The sequence below is a fragment of the Lathyrus oleraceus genome, chromosome 2 (genome assembly GCF_024323335.1).
Source record: "Lathyrus oleraceus cultivar Zhongwan6 chromosome 2, CAAS_Psat_ZW6_1.0, whole genome shotgun sequence".
Classification (NCBI taxonomy): Eukaryota; Viridiplantae; Streptophyta; class Magnoliopsida; order Fabales; family Fabaceae; genus Lathyrus; species Lathyrus oleraceus.
Genome location: NC_066580.1, coordinates 429,990,293 through 429,999,087, shown reverse-complemented (window position 1 = coordinate 429,999,087; position 8,795 = coordinate 429,990,293).

Genomic DNA, 8,795 nt, shown 5'->3' with positions numbered 1-8,795 from the left:
ATAAGCCCCACGAGCATGAGATATGAAAGGTTGAAATGTTCAGACAAAGAAAGCATGGATGTTTCCTTTCGCTTAGAGTCGAAGCTTTCCCCGGTCTTCTTATGTTGTGATACTTAGTTTTAATGATTTGTCATAATAATGGTAGACATGAGAGTATATCTTCATTAGATTCTCTCTTTCTTTAGTAATGATGACTTTTTATGGGGACTCGCACTTTCCTCATTATCCCTTTGATACAAATTCTTGACCGTTACAACTTTATTAGTTTAAAAGGCTTTAGTTTTTATTCAAATATATTTTCCAAGTAACCTTCATCTTGCCCGTGTACGAACTGATCTTCATTCCTTCAGACTTCAGGTATCATTTCTTTTCTGCTCTCTTTATTATGTCTTCGTATTCAATTGTTCTTACTGTTAGTGATAGGAATGAGATTTGGAATGCATGTAGGCGAGAGTGTAAGGGTTATTTAAATAGAGAATACTTTGACCAAATTATTAGACAAGTTTATTGTGAAATCCCTTCACCCACTAGTAACGTTGATTTGGAGTCTTCCTCCTCAGGGTTTTCGTGAAGGAGAATAGCGATTCAAAATGCAGTGGAATTTAAAAATTTCCTCCTTTAGTGATCCTTACGAATGGGCATGGTCAGTGATAGAATCGTTACCTCTTGTGGTGTTTGAAACCTTTGATGTAGATCTAAAGAGCGATAACGAACGTTGAATGGTGATAACGCCTCTACTCAGTCCACATGAACGGATTCCTTCAATCTTAGTGCTAGCTGCTACGTATGAAGGCTTTGAGTGAGAGATAGAAAGAAACGAAATTTCAACTGCCCAAATGCTTCTGTGCAAGGGTCCTATTTATAGAACCACTTGTGTGGGCTGTAAGCTAAAAATCCCACTTAAGTGTATGTGGCTCATATCTTATGATATACCAAAATCACTTAAGCACGTGGTACCTTACCATATTTCGTATTCTACTTAAGTGCACCGTACCTTACGATGTTCTACAATTTACTTAAGTGCATTGTACCTTACGGTGTTCCTTATTTACTTTATCTCTCATCAATCTGTCCTTTTGTGTGTGACCCTGTAGGTTCTCGCGACATTGGTAGTTATATTAAATCACGTATTTAACATAATAAACAGTAAGTGGTATCTAGCAACACATCACTGCTACCCAAGACACGAAAATGTCATTTGATCTGACAAATCCTTTTGTGATAATACTTACGTGTATAATTACCCTTTTGCCTCTATGTCTATATTGAACACAAGGCATAGACCGTGTCATCCTTGTCCAGTTAAATATTGGGCCTATAGACATTTATCCTGTTATACAGGATGGGCAAATTCCATCTAGGTCATTCATGTCCCTTAGCATGCTTCGTGGAGTACCCATCCATTGTCTTTATGGTCATCCAGTTACAGACAATGTTTGATCAGCAATAAGGCGCTCGACTCTACATCTAGGGTACATAGTGGTTTCAGGTCAAATGGTGGTATACACCATTATCACCATGAGAATAACTTATGACACTTAGCATAATATTATATATAGTATTCTCATAGCGGGTCAATCCAATATAAATATTACTCCTAATATTCATACCTATGTTTAAGACTTGATAAATCCTTATCCATGATCCATGAGATGTGATCATCAGTCTATGTACATAACAGTCTTAATGCTTTAATATTATCCCACTTCACAACAAAGCTCGACTACGGTTACTTTAAGAATAATGTCCTTATGTTTAATGGGATCTCATGATTAAGTCACACATGATACATTAAACGGACTATCTATTCTAGGGACTTTATTAAACAAACATAATAAAGAAAAATCCTTTTATTATTAATAAATAATTCAATACAAGTACCAAAAGTATTGGCCTCTAGGGCTTACACCAACATTTCAGATATTCAGATGGAAGCAGCAAGATCTTTAATAGACAAAGAGGTTTTAAGTTATGACCACAGTATTTTTGACGAAAGCTATATCTCGAAGCTGCGTTCCACTACTTTAATCTCTTCCATTAGGAAAGAAGAGGACGTTATACTGGAACCCTGTGTAGTCGGTGAAAGGGTTTGTATGAATCGTCCCAAAGGAGTATTGGAGGAATATTTTCATTTTTATTCAGAAGTCATTGAAGACTTTAAATTCCACATTCCATTTATCGACTTCGAATATGATCTTCTGAAAACCCTAAACATAGCCCCTTCGCAGTTACTCCCTAATGGATGAGGCTTTATTAAGGATTTTGAGATTGTCTGTGACACAATGGACATAATGCCGACCTTAGGTTTATTCTTCTTGTTCTTTGAGTTAAAGGGTGCAGAAAAAGGAGGCTAGGTTTCCCTCAGTGGAATTCCGGGAAAGAGCTTCCTACAAGCCTACACTACTAATTATAAGGGTTTTAAAGATAAATTTCTTCTAGTTAAAAGTGGGAAAAGATGTCACAGGTTATGTATGATTTAGATGGGAACTATCATTTCCCGATTTATTAGTTTGACAATCCCTTATCAATCTCTGGTTTTGGATGCCTTCCGGGTAGTGAAAATCAAAGATCTTTTATAGATGATTGATGACCTCGAACAAATTTCTAATGTTTTGGGTAATGTCCACATATTTATTTATCGTTCTAATATGATGTCATTAGTCATCCTTTTTACTAATACTCGCTCTTTTATTTCAGCCAACATGACAAATCTCAAACTCTACGAATAAAAGAAGTTGATGGTTGAGGCTAGGGCGAGGTGTGGAGACCAATTCGTTTCCAAAAGTTACCTCACGGGTATTCAGACCCGTACCCATAAAAGAAAGAAATTGAATGTTACTTAAATGGCTCATGTCATATCGGAGCCCCAACCGTCCTCTTCCCTTACCTCTGAGGATCCAAAGCCCAATTCTCCGAAGAAATGAAGACTTTGATGAATGATGACATTAGTCAAGCCGACTTGACAATTACCACTCTTATGAAATATTCAGGTAGCAGTCATCAGTCCAAACCTTCTCCCGAGTTTAAGTTATGGTCTAATAGCTTTTAAGGGTTGAGGTACCTCTATGATCACTTAAACACAACTGAGGATGTTGAAAATGTAAAGTCTATTAGGGCTCAACAATTGACCCAAAACCTAGGGGATTACTTGATAAGATGTGCAATGATGACACATAGTCTTTTCAAAGTGAGTGATGCTCATGAGAAGAACGAGACTCACCTTTCCGAAGAGGTAACTCAACTGAATGTCAATTTAAAGGTTCAGACCGACAAATCGAAGGAGTTAAACAAACGGTTGACAGAGGTGAATAAGCAAAAGGAAACTTGGGAGCCCCAATTATCAGAGATGTCTAAACAGAAAGAAGATGTCAAGTCCAAGTGCTTGGAGCTGGAAACATCCAACGCCGACTTGGCCCAAGAATCATAACAAACTCGGGATCTCAATGAAACTCTGAAGAAGACTTTGCAGGATGCCAAGGTAGATCTGCTTTCCTCTTGTGATGAGACCTTTGAAATAGCCAAAGCTCAGGCTTTATGCATCACACCAGACTTGGACGTGTCAAGGATGGATTTTTTTCAAAATGGTGGTGGATAGAGAACTAGTCGTTATGGAAGAAGCTTCCCATGAAGGAGAGAAACCCAAGGACATGACGCTGGATAACCATACATCAGAAGTCTAGAGTTTAAATTTATTTTTGTTATTGGCCATCAGCGGTGATGTGCACACTTGTATTTCTTTGAAGAATTTCTCCGCACAATAATTTAAGACTTTCAAAGGCTTTCGTTATGACGTTATCTATTTTTCTTTGTGTTTTATCTTATTTCTAATATCTTACTTGTTCTTTATCTAAGTCACATATTTTAAATCCTCAACCATAGGCTTTAACCGACTTCCTAGGTTGGTATACATATTTATCCTTTTTTATCATAGAAGATTTCTAGACTGAACGATATATTAACATTTCCCGACTGCAACCAATTATGCCAGAGGCTTTAAGTTGTTTGGACTTCAGTTAGGTCAGAGGTTTTATTAACGTTTCTCGGTCGCAACCGATTATGCCAGAGGTTTTAAGTTGCTTGGACTTTTTCCTAGATCATGTCCTAGGATATGTTTTATAAATACATTTGTTTTAACTATGGATGCCTAATTAAAAACCCTTTCCCTTGCAAGGGAAAAGAGTGCATCCTTATAATTTTTATTCAATATATTTGTTACATAGTCTAGCTGAGATAAAATTTAAGACTAGTTTCATTCCAAGTCCTGGGTATTTCAACACCCTCTAGAATTTCTAACTTGTAAGCCTCATTATTTAATCTCTGACGAACATGGTAGGTTCCTTCCTAATTCGGAGCTAGTTTTACTTTCTTCATGTGATCAATCACTCTTTTTACCACTAAGTCTCCCTTATGAAATCCCTTTTGCCTTACTTTGATATTAAACCTCTGAGCAATTTTTTGTTTAATTGTGAATTCTTTGATGTGGATTGTTTCCCTGATTTCATCCAACAAGTTCGTTGAGTTGTCCAAACCTTCCAAGTTGACGCTTTCATCAAAAGTTAGACGTCTCCATGTCGACGTTTTGATCTCAACCGGTATCATTGCATCAACGTTGTAAACCATCCGGAAAGGAGTCTACCGAATAGTTGAATGAAGTGTAATATGATAAGACCACAAAATTTCATGTAAGTACTTGGCCCATAATCCTTTGGCCTCATCCAACTTCTTTTTCATCCCAGACAAAATGGTTTTGTTCGTCGCTTCTGCCTGACCATTCGCTTGAGAATGCTCTACCGAAATGAATCGATTTTGTATTCCCAGATCTTTGCAAAACTCTACAATTGATGCACTTGTGAATTACATGCCATTGTCATTTACAATAGCTCTTGGCAGACTAAAATGACATATTATATTTATCCAGTAAAATCGACATACCCTTTCCGCTATGATTTGTGCCACGACTTCTACCTCCATCCATTTAGTGAAGTAATCGACAAATACTATTAAGAATTTTAGCTGTCCGACTGCCACGGGAAATGGACCCAGGATATCTTCCCCCCATTGATAGAATGACCATGGTGAAAACACTGAATGCAGCACTTCCGCGGGAGAATGGATAAAAGGAGAAAACACTTGACATTTCTCACACCAGTTTACAAATTATGCACAATCCTGCAACATGTTTGGCCAATAATATCATGCTCTGAGTATTTTTCCTGATAATTCCCTTCCTCCGATGTGATTGCCACAGATTGCCTCATGTACTTCCTTCATGACAAAAATTGTGTCTTCTTACGGGATGTACCTCAACATAGGAGTCGATCTACCTATCTTGTATAGGTGTTCGGCCATGATGAGGTACCTCGCAGATATCCTTTTAATGTGCTTAGCTTCTATTTCTTCTTCGAGTAGCTCATTCTAAGTCAAATATTGAATGATAGGCATCATCCATCCCTAGCCTCATTTAGTGCCATAACCTCTTATACTTATATACTTGGCGTTTCTAGGATTTCTTAAATTATTGTTTTGTTTAACCTAATGTCTTTGGTGCTTGCTAACTGTGCCAGGAGATCGTCTCTAGTATTCTCCCCCATGGGGATGTGGTTTTATCTTATATACTTAGAATGTTTGGGACATCTTGAGAGTTTTTTGCAAATATCTGATCAATGACAAATCATTTTTCTGAAACTCTCCCTTGACTTGGCTGGAGATCAACTGAAAGTCAGTTTCGACCAATAAATGCATCACTCTGACCTCTCTTGTTAACTTCATTCATGCAATTAAAGCTTCATATTCTTCCTGGTTATTGCTAGCCTAGAAATTAAAACACATAGAATATTCAAATATGAGGTCACCCGGTCCTTCTAGAACTATCTCGACTCCACTTCCTTTGAGATTAGAGGATCCATCCACAGATAGAGTCCATTTGCACAATGATTCTTCTAAAACCTAAGTACTTAACTCATTCAAGAAATCAACGAGAATTTGAGACTTAATGCTACTTTGAGGTACAAATTTTATATCATATTCTGACAACTCTATCACCTAGGCGGCCATTCTCCCCGCCAAATCTGGATTTTTAAAGACTTATTTAATAAGATTGTTGGTTCTGACGATAATTGAGTGTCATTGGAAATAATACCTCAACTTTCGGGTTGCAATTCAATACCAACGCGAGACGTTCAATCTTCTGGTAAAGTGATTTTGCTCATTTCAACACCTTACTAATAAAATACACTTGCCTTTCTTATCCCTCGGTTTCCTGTACTAATGTCGAACTCATGGCTTTGTCTGACATAGCTAAGTATATGATAAGTGGTCGATTCTCCCTTGGTCGTACCAAGATGGGGTGCGGATAAGAAACACTTTACTTTTTTAAAAGCCTCTTTGCATCCTCTGTCCACTGGAATTTCGTTGATTTTCTCATCGCAACAAAGAAATGAATCGACTTATCATATGCACAAGACAAAAAACAAGATAAGGCGTCCAAACTCCATGCTAAATGTTATACCTCTTTTACTGTCGATGGGCTCCTCATGTCAATGATTGTATGACATTTATTTGGGTCTACTTCTATTCCTCGGTTGGTTAACATAAACCCAAGAATTTCCCACTTGTACTCCAAATGTACATTTGTTCGGGTTTAGCGTCATATTGTAACCTCGGATTGGCGCAAATGTTTCTTCTAAGTCCTTGGCATGATTCATATCTTCTGAGGTTTTTACCACCATATCATCCACGTACACCTCCAGGTTCCATCCTATATGTGAGGAGAACACCACATTCATCAGTCTCTGGTAGGTAGCCCTTACATTTTTTAGCCCAAAGGGCATCACCTCATAATAGTAATTGTTCTTGTTAGTCATAAATGTCATTTTAGGGGCATCCAATGGATTCATTCAAAACTGGTTGTACCCAGAGTAGGCATCTAAAAAACTACGGAGACGAAAACCGGAAGCCTCGTCGATGAGTCAATTAATGTGAGGAAGCGGATATGGATATTTTGGACATGCTTTATTTAAGTCGGTGAAGTCCATACACATTCGTCATTTCCTGATTTCTTCTTTGCCACAACTATGTTAGCTAACTAAGTTGGGTACCTAATCTCCTTAATAAAGTTGGCCTTCATGAGCTTTCCGACTTCATTTTCTACAACCGTTAATTTTTCTTCGCCCTCCTCCAGTTTTCTCTGTGCTACTGGTTTGATAGTCGGGTCCAGTGATAGATGGTGACAAACTATGTCAGGGTCAATTCTGGAAATATCAGTCGATTTCCATACGAACAGGTATATATTCTCCCTCAATATTCTGATGATATCTACTTCTTCCTTATGCGATAAACTAGAGCCGATATGATTTGTCTACGATGATTAGGCACCAATTTGTACTATTTTTACATCCTCAATAGGTGTAAGACTATCCTCTACCGGATCTTCTCTTGGGTTAATGTCGACTAAGTTCACTTTTACCTGATAATCTCTGACTGGCTCGTCGGCGTGACTTCTCCTCTTAAGATTAAGACTATCTTTATAACATTACCTTTCTAACCCTTGGTCACCCTTTATTATTCCTACTCAAACATCTTCCACACGTTACTTTAACTTGAGATACAGAGTGGACAATGTTGCCTCTAGAGCATTGAATGAGGGCCTATCAACAATAACATTGTAGGGAGATGCAGCATTGACAATTATGTACCTTATCAGGACACTTTTCGCATTTTCCCCATTACCAAAGGTGGTCAACATGGGCAAATGTCACAACACCTACATCGATTCTCCAAATAATCCGACTAACAAGCCTTTAAAGGGTAATAACTCGGTGATATCAAAGTTCATTCCCTTAAATGCCTCCCATTATAAAATGTATGTCGACCTTCCCGGGTCTATTAGAACTCGTTTCATGTTACAGTTCTAGATTTTCACTTTGATTAGCATTAGGTCATATTCATGGGCTAACACTCCTCCGGCGTCTTTTTTAGAGAAGGTGATTGTGGCCTGGTTTTCCCTCTCTTCTGAAGGCGACTTTTATGTGACGTGCACTACTGCCCAGGCATATCTTTTTCTAGCCGAACTGGTTTCTCCTCCTCTTGCAAATACTCTAGAAATGGTGTTTAATGTATGACGAGTCATTCGGGTTTCTCTGACTTCATCCATGCCCTTCCCCTTCTTTTGTGTAGGGTTGTTTGAGATGATGTCTTCTCAGGGAGGACTTCTTTTTCTTGACTATCCTTCGAAGTTTTTAACATAAACTGACCTTTCTGAATTAAGGCCTCAATTTCTTTTTTTAGCTGATGACAATTCTTTGTATGGTGCCCACGGATTATGTGGTACGCACACCATGCATTACCATCTTTTCCCATCACAACATAAACCCTTTTTGTCCGCCCGGGTATGGGGAGTAAATTGAGATGGTAAAGTTCTCTTAGGATATATACTCGTCTAACTTTTAGTGGTATGTACTCATCTTCTTTGTAAGTCAGACCCCAAGTTGACCTCATCATTGACCAACCTTGGAGTCTAACCGTAGGATAATTGTTCATATGTACAGATCCATCCTCTTTAACTCTCACCTTTTCCCTGACTTCTTGGGACCTCTTTTCCATGTTACTTTACTCAACTTTTATGTAGCAATCTGCTCTGGTGATAACCTCATCCATGTTGGATGCTGGTTTTTGAGTTAGGGATTCATTAAACTGCCCTGCTTTAAGACCGCGTTGAAATGATCCCACGAACATTTCTTGATTTGGATGTGACACTTTGATGGTTTCTTCATTGAAAATTTCCATATACTCTTTGA